This window comes from Protopterus annectens, chromosome 12.part0 (genome assembly GCF_019279795.1).
Source record: "Protopterus annectens isolate FY-2018-M chromosome 12.part0, PAN1.0, whole genome shotgun sequence".
NCBI classification, from domain to species: Eukaryota; Metazoa; Chordata; order Ceratodontiformes; family Protopteridae; genus Protopterus; species Protopterus annectens.
The window spans coordinates 1,104,333,517-1,104,357,241 of NC_056746.1; the positions used below are offsets into that span (position 1 = coordinate 1,104,333,517).

Here is a 23,725-nt window from a genome sequence, read left to right on the forward strand (position 1 = left end):
GGCTTTTCCTGGTTAGGGGTCGCCACAGTGGAACTCCGATCCGCTAATGATTGGCAGTAGATTTTTATGTGCTAAGTTGCCAGCTCTGACGCACAACCTTCAACGAAGGTACGCCCATTCACGCACGTCTCCCCACACAAGACGGTCTAGCTGAGAATCGAACAGGACAAAGTCTTACTGTGAGGCGATAATGCTACCACAGCACCACCACCACAGTCTTTCTAAACATTTATGTATTTGTCTTTGTTGACCAGGAAAGTCTAACTGGGCAGAGCCTACATACTGTTTTCAGGCAAAACGGCAGTTACATTTCTCATCAAACAGCCATAACCACAAGACTGTTCTTTACTGTAAAGTGTTTACATCAACAATTACAAGTCTATAAAGTTGCTTCAGCTGTACAATCTTGCAGATGTAAATGGAATGATACTGCAGAAGAGAACTTTATTGTAAAGAAGTTTAGTGGTTTTATATTTCAGTAAAAAAGGTTTGCAAGGAGTTCAAGATACTTGGTGAAGTAAGTTATAAAATAACGTAGGAAAGGAGTTGTTTAGTGTTGCATAAGTTTGTAAAACGTTCAAGTGATATGAAGCAAGTTTTATAAAATGTATGTAAGAGGGGAGGGAAGATATTAAGTGTATAGGATAGTAGTGATGGCATATGACGACTGATAAAGCATGGTATAGTATTGGTTCTGTATAGGCTGCTCGTTTCAAATTGGTGTAGCTAGGTTTTATAATGTAAATATACAGGAGATGCATGAGAGGAGTAGAGTGGTGGATGGGGGCAGTTAGAAAATGAGAAAGATGATGTGTTTACAGGGGGTGAATAGGGATTTATTGATCTTGTGAAGGCGAGAAAGTTGTTAGGGTGTTATGATTCAAGTAGAGGAGGGCAAAAAATTTGTGATAAGAACTAAGAAGTTTGTGCTTTGGCTAGAGGCATCAACTTGGTGATGAAAATGAGCATGACCAGGATTGGGTAGGATATTGGTTGAGCTGCATTTTTTATGCCTGATGCATCTCTTATTAGAAAAAGCAGAATTACCCTGCTATGTAGTTGATCTTTTCAGTGCATCAAAAAGGCATTGTTCACTTAGCTTTTCCTGATAGTGTGTGTGTGTGTGTGTGTGTGTGTGTGTGTGTGTGTGTGTGTGTGTGTGTGTGTGTGTGTGTGTGTGTGTGTGTGTGTGTGTGTTATGTGAAGGGTTCTGGCTGTCCTGTAACAAAGATCTTTGAGACCCAGGTCTGTGGTTATGGCATTGTAGACACATGGGTTAAATGTAACGGGTCTGCACCCGGTGCATGCATGTCTGTTTTCTGTGGTGCAACAAAAGCAGCACCTTCATTTTCCTGATGAAAATTAAGTATATGCCTGCCTTAAATGTATTTCATATTCTCCGAGGGACCAGAGGGGCTTTGGTATTAGACCTGCTTGGATGTAATGCAGACTTTGTTTTCATCATAGCAGCTAATGATTTCAAGTTTTTTTACTCTGTAGACCTTGTGCTTTTTCTGTTTTCAAGAAAACAGCCAGCTCGCAAAATGTCCTGGAAGTGTGCTGCAGTGAGCATGTGTATGGCTGTAACTAAATAATAATAATAATAGTAATAGTAATAATAACAATAACAAAAAAAAACAGGTTGTTGTTCTTTATGATGACTCTTCTTTGGAAGATATTTTTGGCTGAATCATGCATAAGCCTGTCTATACTTTCTGAAATTGGTATAATTAACAAATATTTGCAGTTGGACACAAGTCTTTTGTTGCAAAAGGTCTATGATTTTGTAAGAAGTTATTTTTGCAGTTTACTTGTTAAGGAACTGACCCCTTAAATTTTCTTAGCACAGATGACAGCTGCCATTACACCGTGAAAGACGTATTTGAGTGTCTCAGTGTTCCAAATAGGCTGGTATCCTTTCCTGCTAATCTTCTTTCAGCTTTTCCCGGTTAGGGGTCGCCACAGCGGATCACCTCTCCACTCATGATTGGCAGTGGAGTTTTACGGTGGCAAGTTGCCAGCCTGGTGCCCAACCTTCCATGGAAGGCACACACATGCACGCACTCACACCTAGGGCCAATTTAGAGTGTCCAATCCGCATGTCTTTGGGATGTGGGAGGAAACCGGAGCACCCGTAGGAAACCCATGCGACCTCAGGGAGGACATGCAGACTCCACACAGAAGGCACCCCAGCCGAGGATCAAACCAGAGAACCTCTTGCTGTGAGGCGACAATGCTAACCACTGCACCACCCTATCCTTTCCTGCTAATGGCAGTAGGAATGTCTTCTAATTGATGACGTGTTCTAGAAAGGCAAGTTTTCCATGTGAAATACCTTTATAGTGGAAAAAAAGTGTGATGTATTAACGAAACCAGAATGTAAGTAACTGCTCTACTGAAGAAGCACATTTTTCCTGATTACCCAGAATGCCTGTAAATCATGCTGACTACCTACCATGATATTGTTCTGTAGATGGAGAGTGAAGTTAAAACACCACAAAACCATGCTATAATCTTGCATTTTTGAAAACTGCTTGCAACCTTAAAAGGAAATGAAGTTTTAAAAGTAAAACAAAAGTGCACTGAAAGTGCAGACAGACGCCATGACTAGAGTGCATTAATGATTAAAATCCTTTTTATGCTTAGTCAGACAAATGACAGTTCTTCAAAGATTCTATGGTTTAACCTAATTTTCTTACCGTCAAGTCAGTTGTTGACTCAAGCTCCTTTCATCACAATTGTCTTAAAGCCTGTAAGGTAGTGTCAGTGGAATTTATGTGTGCAAGTTTCTCCTCTAGCTAGTGCATGTGTGTGTTTGTAAAAATATATGCGCACACAAAGCAGGACAGAGCAGTGTTTGCATGCTTAACACACAGGGAGAAGTGATGCAGTGCTCTGTGTTAGCACGCTAAACGAGTGCAGAGGTGCTGTCTTTTCCTCTTATTTCTTGGTTTTGGTTTCATTTAAAAATCTTTATTCACTATTGTACTTTTAAGCAACTGTTTCTTTTACTTTTTTTTTTGACGTGCAGAACACAGTCTAGCTTACACTTAATGTGGCAGTAAGCTCGTGTTTCACACGCTGCTTATATTAACTTCATGTGAGAATTTGACAAAACACTGCCTCCCTAAGCCCCTTGCATGGGGGTAGAATGTATTTGCTAATCTTTAATCTGCCTGTAGAGTATGTGGCAGTTCAGTCATTTTGTTAATGGTGAAAGACCCTGTAAACTGATTTGCCCACTTTCTGTGGGGCCATTGCTGGGAAAAACCTTTATTTGATGAAGTGTTGGGAATTTGATAACATGCAGGACGTAGATGAGTGAGTCGAGCATAGGTTGAAAGAATGCATGTTAGTCACAGTTCATTACCTAAATACCATAAAAATAGTACACTTAGTACACTTGATAGATGCAATAAAACATTCAAAGAGCAGGATTTCCACAACCACAAATGCTCTATTCCATAGCATTGATCAGTAAACTGAAAGCTTTATTCAGTAAACAGATTTTTAAGGGTTTGTCAATCCTTCAGTACAATAGGTTTACAACATAGTTTGAGGTAAAGAGACTTTTATAGCCAATATTTAGAATTTGTAGGCCATATGTTCAGGAACATAAACCGCAGTTTTAAGATCAAAGATTCCAAAGAAAAGTCTGGATTTAATTTGCATTTGGGGTACATTGAAGATTTGTTAGTAAAAGTAGGTCAGTGGAACAGTGAGTTGGACGGTGAAAACAGCTTTTTGTCCCCATGCAAAAATCAGCAAGACTTGTCCAGGATTATCTGCCTGAAAGTATGTGTGTGTATGCAACTGTGTGATGATATAAGTGTGCGAGCCAGTTACTTGAGGGTAAAGGATTTTTGTTGTTGCTGGCATCTGTATCCACATATCAAAATTCCCCTGCTGCTGATAGTAGGAAGTAAATGTTTGTCTTTTCCAGTTTACTTGGCTTTTTCTTAAGTTTTACAATTGTAAAAACATGACACTCTGCTAAAGGTTGGACTTACAGTATCATTAAGCCATAACACCCCCCCCCTCCAAAAAAAAAAAAAAAAACATTGAATTTGTTCTTACTGCTATTTTTCATGTGGATATGGCTGGCCCTACATCCTTTTCTTAAAATGACCTACTTTGTGATCACTTATAGTGCAAGTTTTCTTCTGTGGCAATTGCTTTCAATGAATTTGGCATATCCAGGTTTGCTCATCTTTGGCATCTAAATAGATTAACTTGTATCCATAATGTATATTTGCATGCCATTTGGAACAGGAGACAAATGCAAATGTGGAAATTTGCAGATCTTGATATTAGTGCTTAGTGTTTCTAAAGACAAGATGAAAACATTTATGAAATCATTTTACAGTAGCTGGATTCCCACTTTGCCAGTGTTATTTTGGCTGTGTCGCACAATCCTGGCACCCCTAGGGTCATTTTTCTGGTATTAAGTATTCCTGCCCTTATTAACATTGAAGAAAAATAGACCTCTTACTGGCAGAAAATGTGAAAGTAGACAAAATGTTTTTGCAGGGCAGGGATCAGGCCCTTACACCCCCTATAACTGTGGTCATAGCACAACTCTGGGGGATGGGTTGACCTTTTTCTGGAGACAGGTTTTTTTTCAACACAAGTGGTTCATAGGTAGGTACTAGGCTACCGGCATAAGTAAGCCTTGCCAACTAGGTTCCCTGGTTTAGCCACAGAAGTGATCCCTGGGGTGAATTTCCTATTTCCCATGCACTCCTCAAGATTTTTCTTGACGAGTGCTAATGAGGAACTTTGCTTGACATAGATGAGTAGCTTGTTCCAGAGTATGGGAAGTCTCTGGGACAGGAATTTATCCCTCCCACATGTGCTGTTTATTGTGGTGATGAGGTTTATGTCCCTAGAGCATGTAGGTCAGAGGGATTGGGATTTCTTTTAGGTGTAGCATGTCCAACAGCTCTGGGTTTGACATAGCTTTATATGTTAGGCAGAGATCACCTCTGGTGTAGGCGATATGCCACGGATTAAAGCTGGAGTTTTTTGAGACGGTCAGTGTAGAGCATCTGTTTGAGGCCAGTAATCCTCTTTGTGAGGTACTTCTATTGCCTTTCCAGTTGCTGCAGATGTCTTGTGAGGTACATTCCAAAAGGGGCATTGTACTCCTATAAGGGGTCTAATGAGTGTCGAGTAGAGGGGAACAATGACCTCTTTTTTTTTTTTTTTTCCTGGATGAGAACCCTTTTGTGATGGTGTGCCACATAGAAGGATTTCCTGACTACTGTGGCAATGTGATTATCAAAGGAGAGATTACTGTCCACCTGGGTCCCAAGGTGTCTTATCACACATTCGGCATTAAGTAGACTGCCGCCTATGTGGTAGTTCATGGGTGCAGAGTTTTTACCAAAGGGGATGACGGTGCACTTTTTGGCATTGAGCTTGAAGCCATGGTCTGACATCAGGCATCTCTCTGTGAGACCCTTCTGTAGGATGTCCACATCATTTGGGGACTCTACTATGGCTCCTAGTTTGCAGTCATCTGCAAACTTCGTTAGCCAAAGGCCTTCTGTGTTAGCCTGTACTTCAGAGAAGTAGATACCAAACAGGAGAGGTCCCAGGACTGAACCCTGTGGTACTCCACTTGTCACTGGTTTGAAGTCAGATTTGGAGTCTGCAACTTTTACAGCGTGGGTTCTGTCAGTGAGCCAGTTGGTAGCCCATCTTGTGACGTAGGGATTTATACCTAGTTTAGTGAGTTTAGCTATAATTCCAGAATGGGGGATGGTGTCAAAAGCCTTTGCGAGGTCAAGATAGGCTGTGTGAACCACCTTACCCTCATCTATGGCTTTGTTGACTGCCTCAAAGAAGTCGATCAGGTTCAGGAGGCATGATCTGCCTTTCACAAACCCGAACTGGGTGGGGTCCAGAGTTTAGCGGTTTTTGTTTGAGTTCCATGATGATACGTTCTATGGCCTTACAGACCAGGCTTGTCAGGCTAATAGGTCAATAGTTCTTGGGATCAGTGGTGGCTCCCTGTTTGTGGCGTGGAATAACTGTTGCTGTGCGCCATTTAGTGGGCACAAAGCCTGACATGAGGCTATGATTGAACATGGTGCTTAGGTGGGGAGCCAGTTCGTTCTGAGGTTCGTGTAAAACGCAGCCTGGGATGTTGTCCGGTCCCATGGATGCTGTGTTTTTGGCTAGAGAGTGCAGCTTTTACCTGTGTAGTTGATTGCATTCTTCCTGTGTAGATATGGGCCCTTTAGGGGGTAAAGTTGGCACTGAACCTATCTGTCAGGATGTTGGCAATATCAGTTGGTTCTGTAATTTTTGTGCCATTGTGCTGTAACTCAGAGCAGATCTGGGTGTTTCCATTGAGATTTTGGACATGGCTATAGAATGCTTTGTGGTTGTCCCTAGAATCAGTGGCAATTTTTTGTTTTCGTAGCTAGCTTTGGAGGATCTTATAAGGGATCTCAGCTTCTTACTGAGGCTGACCAGGGAGCTCCTCCACTCATGGGATTTTACTCTCTTTTGCAACAGTTTCTTCCTTCTGTTATAGAGTTTGTGTATGGCAGGGGACCACCAGATTGGCTTCCTATTTTTTTTTGGAGGACAGAGTCTTGGTTCTGTTTGGGAGAGCACGATCCATGCACTCGTGTAAGTGCTTATAGAATGCATTTGTGTAGGATTCGGCGGTTTTAACTGTAATGTCCATCTGCATGGGTGTCATGGAGTTCGCCACTTCAGTCTTAAGAAGCATGAAGTTGGCTTTGGAGAATTTTTTTACCGTGGTTTCCTTAATGGGGGGGTGGGATGGGATATGGATATCTAGGTGATTAGCTTATGGTCGGATCTGACTAACGAGGAGTCGACTTCGGGTGTGGAACACCGGTCACTCATGTTGGTAATTATTAGGTCTAGGATATTGTTGCCCCTGGTGGGGGTGTGGATAAGTTTTCTCAGTTAATGGTGGGGTAGTTGAAATCGCCCATTAATAGGGTGTTTGGTTGAACCCTAATATTTTCCAGTATATCAAGAAAAGAGGAGTGGGAATCCTGGGGCATGGTGGGGGATCTGTAGCAAGCTACGATTTGGATTGCAGTTTTGCTCAGAGTTAGTTGCAGGATAACCTCAGATGCATTATGCTGAGCAATTAGTCTGGAGGTGTGGATATCCTTAATGAATATGGACACACCTCCACCTTCCAAGTTTTCATCCTGAACAAAAGAAAAGTCAGACTTTTGAAAGTCATTTATTTTTAGAATGAGGAGGCTGTTTTGTTCTGAGTGATCAGAATGGTATGTTAAGATATATTCTCTTATTTTCTTTTTGTTAACTGGCAGATCTCCCTAGTCTGTAGCATGTTATCTAGGGAAAATTTTGCCAGAAAATCATCCCTGACTGAACAGAATTGTGGAGTTTTTCTTTACGCATGCATACGTTTAGTAAAATTGCAGTAAGATTTTGCTCCTTCAGCAAATAAAACAATGGGTAAATGTCTTATCATTGTCTTCCCTGATAAGACCTTGCTTCATTTGTGATTGACTTGCAAATTAGCAAAACCCTGGGGATGTGGACAGTATTCTGAAACCTATAAAAATAGAAAGTACTTATGTGAAGGTTGGGGGTAAGTCCTTGTGCATCCACCCTCAGTGTGAGGGGTTGTACCCTCACTACTTATATGTACAAACTTTTGAGGTCACACCATCAGAAGAAAGGGGAAATCCTGGTAGACTGACAAGTCAGCCTTCGGGGGAAAAGCCTGACAATTGTAGACTCGTAATTGGCCATGAGTGTTGAATGCTAGTGTTTCGTGGTCCCTCGCTCCAATCAGTTTAATAAGGTTCTGTTATTGTAAGATGCCTTAAATTGATAAATGGTAGCAAAATGGTCCATGACCAGACTTTCTTTTTTGTCACTTGTAATATCTTCTTGATTTGGGTAGTTAACCTTTGCAACAGGGAACACCTATGCCTTCTAATTATTGTTAATTATACATTAAACTGTGTTGAAGGAATATTAACTGAACTGGCAGTTTTTTTGCTCTTCAGTTATTCCCACCCACCCTCCTTGGTTTTGTTTTGGTGTTAATCTTAGTGGCCTTGAAACTGCCCGCCCCTCAGCCTGCCTCTGGGCTCATCTCATTTGCTCACTCAACTGAGTGCAGTGAGATAATATTCTGATTTCAGGCACTCCTACTGTGTACAAAGAGAGCATCTGGGAAACAGACAAAAAAAATTAAGCTCATTTCCTGCCTTTCCTGTTAAGTGGTATAGACTATTTGTAGGCTTCTGAGCCCCCAAGCCCTTCTGTGTTTGAGGGAAGCCTTCTAGCTTGTTTTTTTTTTTTTTTCTTATAACTAGCCAGTTTTCTAGTTTCAGCTCTCAAATCTGTTTCTTTGATCTCAGCACTTGTTCAGATAAAAAAAAAAAACTTCATTTTACTTTTGCATCATCTTAAAAATACTCAATTGTATTTATTACTGCTTGGTGTAACTCATTCTAAGCCTTTTGGTTTAAACACTTGGGCTTCGGACCAGTTGTTTTGCACTGAGAGGGTTTGTGATCTGCACTGTTGTGGCAGAACAGGTAGCTTACATCCTTCTAGGTTGGGAACTGCTGATTGAGGGCTCAGTGTCTGTTATTCTAAAAGTGTATTAATTCTGGTTTAAGCACTTGGGCTTTCAGGCCAGTTATTTTACATTGAGGGTTCGTGGTCTGCACTCTTGTGGGAGGAGAGGCTGGACTCTGCCCTTCTGAGCTGGGAATTTCTGGTTAAAGGCTTATAGTGCATGCATATCTGAACTGCTTCTTACTGAAGTTGGTGTGCCTTGTTTGCTGTGGCATAGACTGGATTCGGGCCTGCTGGATCTAGCGTTGTTTGTGTAACTTGAGCACTAATCCAGACATTCTCTAAAGTATTCAATTGTATTTATTACTGCTTGGTTGTAACTTGATTAAAGTGTAGCTATCATTCTAAGTCTTTTGGATTAAGCACTTGGGCTTCAGACCAGTTGTTTTACATTAGGAAGGTTTGTGGCAAGCACTGTGGTGGCAGGACAGGTAGCTTTCATCCTTCTAAGTTGGGAACTGCTGATTGAGAGCCCAGTGTCCAAGTGTATTAGTTCTGGTTTAGGCACTTGGGCTTCAGGCCAGTTATTTTACATTAAGAAGGTTCGTGGTCTGCACTCTTGTGGGAGAAGAGGCTGGACTCTGCCCTTCTGAGCTGGGAATTTCTGGTTAAAGGTTTATAGTGCCTGAATATTTGAACTGTATCTTACTGAAATTGGTACACCTTGTTTGCTCTAGCATAGACTAGATCCAGGCCTGCTGAATCTAGCTTTGTTTATATGCTTGTTGTTTGTTTGCTTGTTATTTCCCTGGAAGCTAATTCCACCTAATAAGCGGCTTCTCAGTGCTTCTGTGGATCACTAGTGATATCTGCATTGCTTACTGTACTTATTTCCTTGTTTCACTTGAAAGAAAGTTACTGTTTGTCATTTTTGCATTTAGTTACTTGTAACACATTGCACTCAAGTTACCTGGCACTTGCTCACTAAAGAAATTATATAAGTCCGCACTAAAAATTAAAAGCACTACACCCTCACTCCCCACTGGCCCTTGTTTTCAATTATTAAGGAATCCCCAATATTATTCTAGCATGTCCAAAGGTCAGTTGTCAATCTCCTCTCTGGTCCAGCTGGTGAATCTGGGAATCTTGAGGCAATGTTATAACTGCCTCGTGTACACAGACAACCCTCTCCTCCTCCCACATAACACAAATACTTGCGAGAGATGCAGCTGTTTAGCCAAACTGGAGGCTGAGCTCTCTCAACTCAGGACTGGCAAGACCAGACAGGAGGAGAAGGCAACTACACACACCACAAAACCAGCCTCACATAATGCTACCACACCACTGAATCAAACACATAAACACACAGACATACTCGGAGGCTCTGAGTAAAAATTTACCTAAACAGCAGAGACCTCCAAAGCAGACACCCAAACAACTGCTACCTCAAGACACCCCACAAGCAACACATAAACCACAAAAGCAGTGTGCAAAGCAGTCACAGCCCTTAAGGCCAAATACAACACCAAACATACTTGTCATAGGTGTCTCCATAGTCAGACACACTGGCGTCCCACTCACCAGGCTGAACAAGGAGAGGGTCACAGTAAGCTGCCTATCGGGCGCTAGAATCCGCCACATAACACAAGCACTCGGGTCACTCCACGGCAAGTACAAATATGACAGTCATTGTCCATGCTGGTGTGAACGACCTGAGACGTACCTCCCTGGACTACATGAAAAGAGACATAGAGGAGCTCTCTGATTATGTAGCCCAGGCAGGTATGACCCTAACCCTGAGCAGTATCCTTCCTTCACCAAGAATGATGCCACAATATAGAGACAAGATGATCAGCTTTAACAATTGGCTTAATGTCTGGTGTCATTCAAAGGGGATCCAGTGTCTGTCTGCCTGGGATGACATGCTTGACAAGCCACGCTGCTTCGCAAGGGATGGCTTGCACCTGTCACCCCTGGGATTCCGGATATTGGCTAAGGCTCTTGCCACCCCCATAGTGCCTTTTTTAGACAAGGCTCAAATTCTAAATCTACCACCCTAGAAAACAAAAATGGAAAGAAACTGAGGGTAATGCTGCTCAATGCCAGAAGTCTAAATCTCAAAATGCATGCACTCGAGGCCCTTCTCAGTATGGAGAACATCGATGTCTGTGCTGTAACTGAAATCTGCTTCAAGGCTCCTGAGAGCACCCCGGCACTATTAGGTTTTACCTCATATCATGCGTTCTGGCCCCAAAACCCGGACCACACCACAAAAGGAGGGGGTGTATCCATATTCGTAAAGGATACCCACATCTCCAGGTTGGTGGCAACGCACGAAGCTTCGGAAACCATCCAGGTGCAACTAACCATAGGCAAAACTGCTCTACAAATTGTAGCATGCTACAGGCCATCCTCTCAAACTCAGGAACCCCACACAGCCTTCCTGAAGACACTGGAGGGTATAAATGTATCTCCAAACACCATCATATTGGGTGACTTCAACTACCCGAATATAGACTGGAAACATTACTCAAGCCCTAACTTTCTAGCCCAACGGTTCCTGGAGTTCATAAATTCAAATGCCATGGAACAGCTAGTCACTGTTCCCACGAGAGGAGAAAATATACTAGATCTCATTATCACAAACATGGGGACAAAATGCTCCACACCGGAAGTATATCCCTCATTGGTGAGATCTGATCATAAACTAATCTCACTGGAAATCCACATCCCGCCCCCACCCCAAACAAAAAAGACCACAGTGAAGAACTTCTCTAAAGCAAACTTCACACTACTCAAGACTGGTGTGGCATCCTTCAAGGCCCCTGAGATGGTGGAAACCACAACCCAAGCTGCGGAAGCCCTTACAAATGCCTTCTATGAACACCTCCAGGACTGCATGGATCAGGCAATCCCAAATAAAACCAAGACTCTTTCCACAAAGGGCAAACGTCCAGTCTGGTGGACCCCAGCCATTAACAAACTTTACAATAAGAGGAGAAAGCTATTACATGATGGAACAAAATCCATAAAAGGGAAGTCGCCCCTGATCATTATTAGTAAAAAAATACGAGCACTCATAAAATCAACTAAGGCCAATTTTGAGAGAAAAATTGCCATGGATTCAAAGGACAATCATAAGGCCTTTTTCAGCTATGTTAGGAACCTGGGTGGAAACTCCCAGATATGCTCAGAATTAGTCCAAAATGATACAAAAATCACTGAACCCACAGACATTGCCAACATACTGGCAGACAGGTTCAGTGCAAACTTCACCCCCCTCTCCCCCCTAAAGGAGAGATAACTATCCCAGCGGAGTGTAGCCTCCCAGACATCTCAAATGCGCAGGTGAAAACTGCTCTCTCTAAAGCTAAAAACACAGCATCAATGGGACCGGGACCGGATGATGTCCCCGGCTGTGTGCTACACGAGTTAAATGAGGAATTAAACCCGCACATAAGGCAGCTGTTTAATCTCAGCCTTACCACAGGATACGTGCCCAAGGAGTGGTGTACGGCAACTGTGGTCCCACTCCACAAAGGCGGTGCCTCTACGGACCCTGGTAATTACCGCCCCATAAGCTTAACAAGTCTAGTCTGCAAAGCTATGGAGAGGATCAAAATGGAGCTCATAAACAAAGATATAGGGGACTTGCAGACATTGGACCCGACCCAGTTTGGCTTCGTCAAGGGCAGATCATGCCTTTTGAACTTGGTCGACTTCTTCGAAACAGTCACCAAGTCCATTGATGAGGGAAAGGCAGTCCATACAGCCTACCTTGACCTTGCAAAGGCTTTCGACACAATACCCCACTCTGGTATTGTAGAAAAACTTACCAGCTTAAATGTAACCCCATATGTCACAAGATGGGTTGCAAACTGGCTTAAGGACAGAACCCACAGGGTTAGAGTTGCTGGCGCTATATCAGACTCTAAGCCGGTCACAAGTGGTGTCCCACAGGGCTCGGTCCTTGGCCCCCTATTGTTCGGCATCTACTTCTCAGAAGTACAGGCCAACAGGGGAGGACTTTGGCTGACAAAGTTTGCAGACGACTGCAAACTGGGCGCCATAGTGGAAAGTGCATCGGACACGGATATCCTTCAGAAGGGACTCACGGAAACAGATAGTTGGTGCCAGAGCCATGGCCTGAAGTTAAACGCCAAAAAATGTATAGTCATACCCTTCGGGAAAAACAAGGTAACCCCAAGCTACCGTATAGGTGGAAATCCACTAAGCACAGAAGAGGTTATCAGGGACCTGGGGACCCAGGTTGACAGTGGCCTTTCTTTTGACACTCACGTTGCTAAAATGGTTAGAAAGACCTTCTACATTGCCCACCTGATCATGAAGGGATTCACATCCAGATCTAGTGAGGTCATTGTTCCCCTGTACTCTTCACTTATCAGACCAATGATCGAGTACAATGCCCCATTCGGGATGTATCTCGCCTGACATCTGCAGCAATTGGAGAGACCCCAAAAGTTTCTCACCAAAAGGATAAAGGGACTCCAAAATCTGTCATATGCTGCCAGATTGAAGAAACTCCAGCTCTATTCAGTCGCATATGTCCAACCCAGAATTAATGGACATGCTCCACCTCAAAAAATCCAAATCCACTAGAGCAAGTGACTTAAACCTTAGCACGGATATAAATAGGACGTGCTGGAGGGATAGATTTATCACTCAGAGACTCCCTATGCTGTGGAATAGAGTCCCGGTCCATGTGAGGCAGAGCACCTCGCTGTCTCTGTTCAAGAGAAATCTTGACCTGTGGATGGGAGATCGTAGGTTTACCCCAGCAATCATCTCTGTGTCACTGCTGGACAGAGGCACAACAAACTAATGGGTACAGTATTTTTTCATATAAGGGGTGGCGTAAGCCACAAAAATTCGGGCTAGGCTTATAAATGCCTTGGGGCAGATAGCCTAGTATAAACCTATGAACCTATTAGTGAGTGCCCATTTATTACTAAATGTGTAATCAAGGATTTGTAGGTTAATTTGTGCATGCACCTATATGACACTTGGTGTGCAGTTCCTGTCTTCCTATTATGGTAACTTTTGAACAGGGGATTTCAGGTCCACTTGCTTAGACCAAAGTAGGCTGATTTTCTGTTTTCAGATTTTGCAAGCTGGAGAGTCCACAACTGAAAAGTCTGTATAATTATTTTCTTTTAAACTCAGGATTTCAGCTGTAACGTGGAATGGGTTCAGAGTTTCATATCTACAGAGCTTCAGTGACAGAAGTTACAGCTCAGCTAAAAGGTTTGTGATTTGCTTGGGAAGATTGCCCAGATTTTGTAGTGTTTTCTTGACTCTGGGTTGATCTGAAGATCTGACAGGAGACTTGTGGGATGGAGTTTGGTCGGATACCTCTGCTCTGGAACTGAAAAAATGCTGGAGTGGGGGGTGGTGACTGCTGTATGCTTTTGTTTCATTACACAGTTTACCATATTTTGTTAATCCCCAATATGACCTGAATGTGCCTGTTATGTTGCAGTGATTTTGTTACACTGAAGTAATCTTCCCACAATGCACAGTGTCCCCCATTGTAATGATTCATCAGAGCACTCTTGTCTTGTCTTGTTTCATTATGGACTTGGTAGCTGTTTGAATCTCTGTACCTTTTCAGGAGGTTGCTATTATGCTTTGACATGGCATCCACTGCATTTTATTAGTAGCAAAGTAAACAGACTTTTTTTTTTGTAATGCCCTGCTTTGGAGTTTCTAAATTACATTTCTACTTTACAGAACAAAGTAAGCAGTCTTGTAATGCAATGCTTTAAATACTGCATTGATTAACATTTAAATTAGATGCATTTCCATACATTAAGTATTCCATCTGTTTGAATTTGAAAGTACTGAGCTGAATTCTTTTAATAAAGCTGTAGTGTCTTCTAGTTTAAATGTTTCTGGATATTTGGTATCTGATATTAATGCATTTCTAACTTATAGAACTGAGGCTACAGCTATTAGGATCAACTGGCACTCCAAACTATTCAGTTTTGGGTCACAAGTTATCCCCCCCCCCTGTTTTTTTTTCCCTCTTGACGCTGGTTTACAGGGCTGTTTGTAGTTTTTCTTTACAATCTGAAGTTTGGAGTGTTTATTTTGTCAAAGTTCTTTTCTTCCCCTTGGAATTTAGTTCTGCTATCCAAATGTTGCATTTTTAACCCTAACCCCTTAAGGTTGAAGAGAAAAATAATTTAGTGCTCCCACGGAGGGAAATGTTTTTCATTGCTCTTTTGTTTTATGTTGTTGCTAGCTATTTTTCCCCCCACTGTGGTTGTTTCTCTTGGCCATTTGTTTCTTGGTTGTGTGTGAGTTTGGGGATGTTGTCAGTGTGATGATTCCGTTGCAGCTCGTGTGGGGGATAAGTCACACTACAGGACAAATCTATTCGGTGTCTGAGTCCTTTCTCTAACAGGTGTAATAGCCTTAAATAATTTAATATTTTATTTGGGGGATGGGGCTTGCTTGCCCTGACAGTATGTGAGCACGAGCAGGGACTGGGTCAATCACAACATAAAATGCTAGCAAATCTTCATCCTTTAAATTAGGGAGTTGACAACAAAGTCTTCAGTTTTATAGTATCATAGGTAAGTACTAGGCTAGCTGCCCTTGCAGGCCACTTAAAGCCTAGCCAGTTTCGTTTTTTATTAAACAAGGAAAAAAGGGGAAAGCATCCACAGAAAATCCACAACGCAAAGGGAAAAAGGGGAAAGCGTCCACTGAAGATCCACAACACAAAGGAGTTTAACTTCTTAAGTTCAATAAACTTCTTTGTGTTGTGGATCTTCCGTGGATGCTTTCCCTTTTTTTTTTTTTTTTTTGCTTAGTTGGCAGTTTGTTAATTTTAATTTACCTTTTTACTAAACAACAAAATGAAAAATTAAAAAACCACAAAGCGAAGAACACCAACTGCAAGAAGCATAAAATCCAAAATTGTTTAATACTCTAGCGTCACGGTTAGCAAGCCTTTCACAGAGTTAACATCACAGTAGCACAAGCTACACTTAAATAACAAATATCACATCATTGATCAATTAGCTAAAACAATTAAACACAAACTAATAATTAGCACTTAGTGCGGAAAAGCCCTCCACTCAAGTTCTTTGCTTAAACCATAAGGCACCAAAGTGCCAAACTTTAAATTACAGACTGCTTCTTTATATAACAGTTAGTTTATTTTAAATGCAACATCATCCTTGATCAAAACTTGTTCTAAAATACATGTTTTTAGACTGGTACAAGACCAATGGTGTGTTGCATGAAAATGTGATGCCACAGGGCTATCCAAATTTTGGTTCTTAATGTCTCTGACATGCACTCGTACTAACATTCTTTTGATTTCTCCTATACAGAAAAAAACACAAGGGCATGCAAGACAGTAAATCACTCCCTTAGGCACACAGGACAAAATAGTGTGACTTATCCCCACACGAGCTGCAACGGAATCATCACACTGACAGAATAGCCCTAGGCTGAAAAAAATGCCATTTTGTTTATCAAAAGGTGTAACCATATGAATGCAAAGCATTTACCACAGGGAAAAGTATCAGAATTTGATAAAGGAATAGTTAAAATTTCAGTAGGCATAGAGAACAAATTATGAACAACCATGTCTTTTATATTTCTGCTCCTTTTATAGGAGACAGTAAAGGAGTCGGGTAAATTCTTAACCCCAGACTTTTACTAACTCAACACTATAAATATTATAAGTAGTGACAAAATATATCTTTTTTATCACTAATATTCCCTGCATGACTCCTACATCTATTCACAGACTTCATATCATCTGGAACATTAACCACACTAGTGGTGTCCCTTCTCAAGCACAACGGTTTATTCTAAGAATTAATAATTAATTCATTTGCTATAGCCCCTTTGTTTAAAGGTTATATAAGAATGCAAAATCTGAGACTGTATGTTATTATATAGCCTATTTATTCTGAGTAACTCATAAGGCAAAGCCTTTTAAAATATGGGGGGGGGAGGGGTGGCAGCTGTTACTATCTAAAAAAATGAGTACCATCAACTTTTTTTGTGAATCTGTGTAATAATCATATTATCAACAATATTAAGTTCCAAATCTAAAAAAACAGAAATGCCTTTTTATACACCATCAGATTGTAAGCCAAAACGGTTTTCCTGAAGAGCAGCTACAAGAGCAGCTACAAAAGAATCCACTAGTTTCACTTTTTTTGTCTTCAAATTAACCTATCTTATTTGGTTAGAGATTGGCTTTACCCATCCCGTGGTGGATAATTGTATATTACTCCTAATGAGAACACCTGGGATCATACTATAGATAATTTCAGGGGACCCATACATGGGATAAAGCATTTAGGAACAGCCTCTGTCAATTAGTACTAGAGGGAGCAGTTCTGGGGTACATTTTCTGTTTCCCATCCATAGACCCAAGTTGCAGTTGAATATGGACAGGGATGAACTTTGTTTTAGGAGGATGTGGTGTCTGTTCCAGAGTGATATCCTCTGTGTGATAAACCTTACAAATTTAGAAAGTTGCTAGGATAACTGACTTTACATTCGCATGCATTTTTCTAAAGGATATGAAGTCTGAAATTCAAATGTCATTATTTAGTGACTTTCTAGTTCTCAGTGGTTTGCTAGAAAACCACTGATATTTCTAAGGAACAGACCAAAAATCTGGATGGCTGTGCAATGTAGAACTTCTTGTAAAGGTAATTACATGTTGGTCAAAAGTTAGGTCACTGCCCATGCAAGTTCCTAAATCCCAAACAGGCTCAGCTCTTATGGTCGTATTGTCAATCTGGTAGTTCCCTGGGATAGATGACCTCCCAAACGATACAATAATGCATTTTTTGGCATTTAGTTTGTCTGCGATTTTGGCACCGGTTATTTGTTTGAGACCAACCTTCCTGCAAGATGTCTGAATGATTTTGGGATTCCGTGATTGCTGCCAGCTTGCACTATCTGCAGAGTTAGTCAGCCAAGGCCCTTTGTTATTGACTTTTACTTCAGAAAAGTAGATTCCAATCAGGATAGGTACCAGTACGGAACGCTGGGGGACTCCACTGCTGACTGGACTCTCGGTGGAGGCAACATTCTCTGTTTTGATTTCCTACATCCTATCTGTGAACCATTTGGCAATCCAGCAGGTGATATAAGGTTTATTCACTGTTTATTTAGCTTTTTCTAATATGTCTGAGTGGAGAATTGTCAAAACCTTTGGTCCAGTCTAGGTGTGCAGTGTATACCATTTTTGCCCTTGTCCATTGCTTTGCTGACCTTTGCCAAAAAAAAAAAAAAAGAAAACTCCAGGTTGAGTAAGCTTGATCTAACCTTGACAAATCCAAACTGAGACTGATCCAGTGTTTGGAGTTTCCCTATGTCTTGATTGGTTAGTTCCATAAGTCTGTTCATGACTTTGCATGTGAGGCTGGTCAGACTTATGGGTCTAAAATTGCCTGGATATGTGGAAGGCCCTTCCTTAATGCAAGTGAATGACTGTAATTATTTTCTTTTCACTTAGTCCAAAATCTGTTTGGAGGCTGATAGTGGTGTGGCTAAATCATGCTTCTTGTTATTTAAGATACATCCAGGCATATTTTCAGGACCCATCGATGTAGTATTTTTAGCTTTTCTTTTAAAGTGTTTTTTTCTGAAGTTTTCTTCCCTGTTTTGCCAGTAAGAGTGGAAAAAAGGGTCTGATTTCCTTCTGTTGTATGAGATGGCTTGCCAATATGTGGAGTCTCCAGTTATGGAGGTCCAGATAAGCGTTGGGAAGCTCCAGCTCTTCAAATGGCTGTTTTGATTATGAACAGTGCATCAGTAATTGAAACAGTACTTGCATATTATCGCAACCACATTTTTCAGGGCAATACCGGTTGGTTCCCAATCATGACAATGACATACGTCCATAAAAGAACCCTTGTAAAAACACTCAGCCAGCACAAGAATTATTGTAAAAACATAATTTCCAAATTTCAGGCAGAAAAAATGCCCAAACATATAAGCAACCAGCACAGAAATACAACCCTCAGCCTATTACTTTAAATATTAGTCATCATAACTAGAAACTGACAAACATCATCACAGAAACAAATTCAGAAAGGCTTCTTTCTTCCCTATCAACTCTGTGACCGTAACCGTGACACTATCATCTACAAAAAGAAGGAGGTCTTCTGATTGTTACCCTCAGTACAGTGAGCTGTGTGTGTGCAAAACAATATCAACACAGGCAGTATGCTTTTTACTATTATTTCTGCACAACTACAAGGCTTAAAGGTTTAAAAAGAAGTATGTCAGTAAAACAAATGTAAGCTGAATTAAAACAATGCAATGAACCTTACAGAAATGGAAATCAGCCCACTGACTCGGCTCTTCTGTCTTTAATCTGACAACAGTTGTTAACGAACACTAAAGACTAAATGCTGGTGGTTGTACTAAAGACAAAATCACAACCATTATTTGACAGCATTTCCTGCCAGGAAAAATGAACGTTCAGTGCACTTGCCATAAGCATAAAGAAACAACAACAGTGTGTTTCTTACATTTTATTGATAACACGCCAGATAACAACCTGGGCTTTTAAAGAAAACACCGTATATTGCATTTAAAAAACATTACTGGACATATTTCATGATCAGTAAGCAACCGGTATTGCCGTGAAAATGTGGTTGCGATAACACACAAGTACCATTGAAACTGTAGCTCAGTGCAGAGGGCTGTCTGTGAGCTGTTAACAAGGTACCTCCGGTGATGACTGTTTGGTTCCCTCACCTTTCATTCACCTCCTGTCTGACCTTGAGCAATTCACTTAGCGCTCACGGTGCTTTGGGAGATTGGGAATTTCTGCTAGGCTCCTTAAAGGTCTGCTGTACTGCACAGCTACTAACTGTGATCCTATAGTCGTGTCCTAACTGGATGCATTTCTTGTTTTAATTTGTCAGTGTATTTGGAATCAAAACCATCTATATACCAAGACCTGTTTCTACCCATACTACGGGAAGTTGTTGAAGGCCAAGTTTCAGGCTTGACATGTTTGTTGGGGTCTGTGCTTCCACAGGATTTTGGACAGAAGCTAGCTGTCCCATGATTCCTGCTCATTGACATGTCAGGACTTTGGACACGGGTGCCATCCTTTTCATCACTGACCTTGAGAATGACATGCTATACTAATGCTGATTGGTTCTTCCTTCTATCCAGTTCATTTATTATCCGTGTTGGTGCTGGGAATTACTGGGTCAGCTGAGGTATTGACATTTGTGCGGATTCTTTCTTGAACCAGGTGCTTCAACATTGATCGAGGTTTTAACTGTTCTTAGTTGGTGTTGAGGTGCTGATGTCTTGTTTAACATCATCTTTTCTGACATCAGTGTTGGCATGTTTAGAGGATAGCATGGAGACTTTATGGCACCAAAGTTGGTCCTGAGCCATCAGACCTCAATTTGTTTTCATTTTGTCTGCCACTGCAGTGCTGATCTTGTAAACTAGTTATTTCTATCTAGACAGCTTGCCTGAGCAGATGAGACTCCAGATCTTAAGAGTACCGCCTACCATAATGGACCAAAGGTGGTAGTCTTCCCATTTGTCATTTCATCCCCCAGCAAGCAAGAAGGTTAGAAAGAAGCAGCACCTCCAATTTCCCCATATAATTATCCACACATGATTTGAATAGTGACAAGTAGAGGAATTGCCACCTCTGCCCCAGATGACCGCAACTATGAGAAAGTACTGGAGGTGAAGAAAAAAGGAAGTGGCGTGCATACTTCCTGCACAGGGCTTATTCAACCAATATCAGTCAATATGCAGTAACTCTGCAGAAGTAAACATCATCTGAATAATTCCACTTTAAAGAGTTAGGAATAGAACCTACAGCTCTTTGCGTCAAGATGCAAGTATGCTACCTGCTGTGCTAACACTGCTTTAAAATTCTATACCACAATAATGATACCAGTTGCTAAACAATCTCTCTGACTCTATCACTCTCACACACACACACACACACACACACACACACACACACACACACACACACACACACACACACACACACACACACACACACATATACACATATACACACACACACACACATCTCAACTTTTTAGTGCAAGAAATCTGGACAAAGCCAAAATTAAACAGGGACAGGTTATAAATTTTGCTTTCATGAACTTATAAAATTGATAGAATGACAGGATTTGTGTTGGGTACGCATTTTTCTAAAGGTTATGATGTGTCAAAGTATTTAGCAACTTCAATCTTTTTTAGGAGGAATATGGGGCAAAAATCTGGACATTCTGCAAAGACCTGGACAGCTGAGGGGCATGCTACTTCCCTTTTATACACGCACACACATATATAGTTATCTACATATATAGATGTATAAATAGAATATAAGAATACACACTACATAATCTGGATAATCTATGTGCAGCATAAACAAAAAGCTCAGAATCTTCTCTTGAAGTGCATAATGCTAGAGACTGATTCAGTCTGTGATGCTCTGTGTTTGCCTTTATATTTCAGATCTCTTGAACAGGAAGGTGGCAAATAGCAGAATTCATTAGGCAACCCTTGGTCTCTCTCTCTCTCTCTCTCTCCTTCTTCCCCACCCCTGCTCCTCCTTAACCCTTTCTGACTTGCAAAGATTTATAGTACTGTTGTTTTCTCAGTTTCATATGGTTTTATTTTAGAAGAAACTGAAGGCAGAATGTTTATTATCTTTAGCTTAAACCTACAGTTTAAACATTGCACAGAAGAATGCATAGGCTTTCCTCCTCTATCCAGTTCTCTAAGTTGTCTAATCTGTAACAGAGGAATTAGAACTGAAAAGCAAACCAAAACAAGCAATGTTAACATATTTAAGTATATAGTACCAACAGATGTATAGGAATACTCCAACAGTTCCGATATTTCTTGTGCTGTGTGTCTGTTTTACAATAAACTGTTGAAGCGAACAGCTGAGACCTGTGGATTTTTTGAATTGGACAGCCTCTATTGGATGACTACCTGAAATTCATTATTTGGTGCAGTGTGTTCTTGTGGAATATTCCAACAGTTGTTAAAGTCTGTCGCTTTAATGGGGCTTAAGGAAATCCAGGCAGCTAATTACACAAACATTTAAAAGGTAGACTGTGTAAGACAGAAAGAAAGGCCACTCCAAATGGCAGAAAAATTGCCAGGACAAACGTAACTAGGGCAGGCCAGTATCGCACACCTCCAAGAATAAAAACCCCACAACACGTGCAATAGAGTTACAATAATAAGCTCAGTGCTTTGTAGTAACAGGACTTTATGATGATAAAGTGGGGCAGAGAAGCAGATCCTGGTCAGAGCTTGTGCGGTATAACTACACCAGAGAATATCTAGCTGACGGCTGTAGTCCTTCAACAATAAGATTTACCATATCTAGCAGCAGTGGCTTATTACAGGCAAAGGGACTATTCTTCACACATAAACAAGTACCGACAGCTTCAGCTGAAGCCCCCATACAAGATTAAAGACATACCTACCTCTCCCTTGTACGCTCGGCTCATCCCAAGTCCAGACGGCTTCTGGAATTCAAATTATGCACACAAATGCGGAAGATGGACGTAAACCATCGGTCGTGTCACAGCACATATGGAGAAGATGAAAACAGGTCGCAAGCACCTGTTCCATTTGTACGACTAGACGCAAAGGGCGTTCTTAAAGAACGCCCTTAAAATTTTTTTTTAAATTATAAGTAAATTAATCTTCTGGCCAGCCGATTCCAGGGGGGTGCAAGTGCACCCCCTTGCACCTGCCTGCGGGCAACCTTGGGGGGGGGTTCCCTGTCTGTGCCATTATCAAGGTGACTTGGTTCATATACCCAAGAAGGCAGATCAAATTCTACGTTATCCCGAGGACTGGTATTTCTGGTCACAAAGTCCCAAATTGAATATGGGGATTTCCACACCAGATGTGAAAAAATTTCAGCCCCCTCCAGAGTATTGGAGTTCATTAGCAGGTTAGGGATGTAGGGCAGCACAACCTTCTTCCTAAAGGTACTATTTTACTTGTGCCATATGGGGGGAATTATTCAGGGGAATAATGGATTAAATTACCTCCACAACTGTCACATGAACCCATCAGAGAGAAGCTTTTGCTCCAGTCTTCCACTGTGTTGACCATAGCCTTCCTGCCTCCCTTCCTTTCCGTGTACGTGACCTTTTCAGGTAACTGAAGGTTCAGCAAGAGCTGCAGTTTCAAGCATTCCTCTGTAATGCCATGCCTGACTTAGACTTGCTAGTTTCACTGAGGACACAGTCAAGTCACGTTTGCAGAAGTCTTAATTCATGACTCGGAAGTCTCTCTTTCCTTTATTTATTTATTTTTTTTTCTTCTGAGAAATCAAAGCTCATAAGGAGAAAATGGAGCTGAAGGAGGAACATTTTGACTGTACTTGCTTTTGTTTCTTCTTAGTGGGAAGTTGGTATACCTTACAGACACAAGGTGCAGGGTTTGTTTCTGACATGGGGTAATTGGTTAGGCTTTAAATGGCCCATAAGGGCAGTTACCCTAGCAGTAACCTATGATGATCTCCAGTACCCAAAAGTCCTGTCCACACTAAAATTGTAAAATGCCATGAAGTTTAGCAAGGAGTTCAGTAACCACAGCTCCTTCCAGAGAAGTCATGGTGCCTATGGCCAGGATTCTTTGGCGTCCATGTCCTAGACAGCCACAGGCCTGAAGGCTTGCCTCCTCTGGAGGTAGTTTGCCCCTTCACTTGTCAACACTGTAAGCTCTCAATGGAAATGCAGGTGCAGACATTTTGTATCCAGGGTTACAGAATTCCTCTTTTTTGGACAGTGATGCGCCTCTCTGCTAGATGCTGTACTCCATCAGTGAAAAAGCAGCAAAGCTAGAAAGTTGATGACAAGGGTACCTCCCAGGAGTATCTAGGAGGTCTCATCAAAATGATGCCTGAAGATGACCAAGGACCTTGGTCCCTTTCCAGGCTTTAGCAGCCCAAATTCATTTATTCCCAGAGACCTCTTGTTCTTGGTTTTGGTGCAAACAGTCCCTTTATGCCTTGTCAATGGAGATTGGATGTGCTCTTTAGAATTAGTCACCTACCCATGTCTGCAAATTGACAAACAATTCAATAAGCATCTGTACTTTTTGTGCAAATTTTGTCACATGGCAAACCATTATGTGA

At 41.5% G+C, this 23,725-nt stretch overlaps 1 protein-coding gene and 1 long non-coding RNA gene across 2 annotated transcripts in view; both read left to right on the forward strand.

The window, feature by feature from the left end:
- DLGAP4 (DLG associated protein 4) overlaps window positions 1–23,725 on the forward strand; it is a 1,245,417-nt gene that overhangs the window by 625,533 nt on the left and 596,159 nt on the right. The window lies entirely within an intron of this gene.
- The window catches only part of LOC122817002, a 135,074-nt gene that overhangs the window by 33,721 nt on the left and 77,628 nt on the right, over window positions 1–23,725 (forward strand). The window contains exon 2 of the long non-coding RNA XR_006367133.1: window positions 13,741–13,821. This is a non-coding gene — a long non-coding RNA (uncharacterized LOC122817002). The remainder of the gene's footprint in view (window positions 1–13,740; window positions 13,822–23,725) is intronic.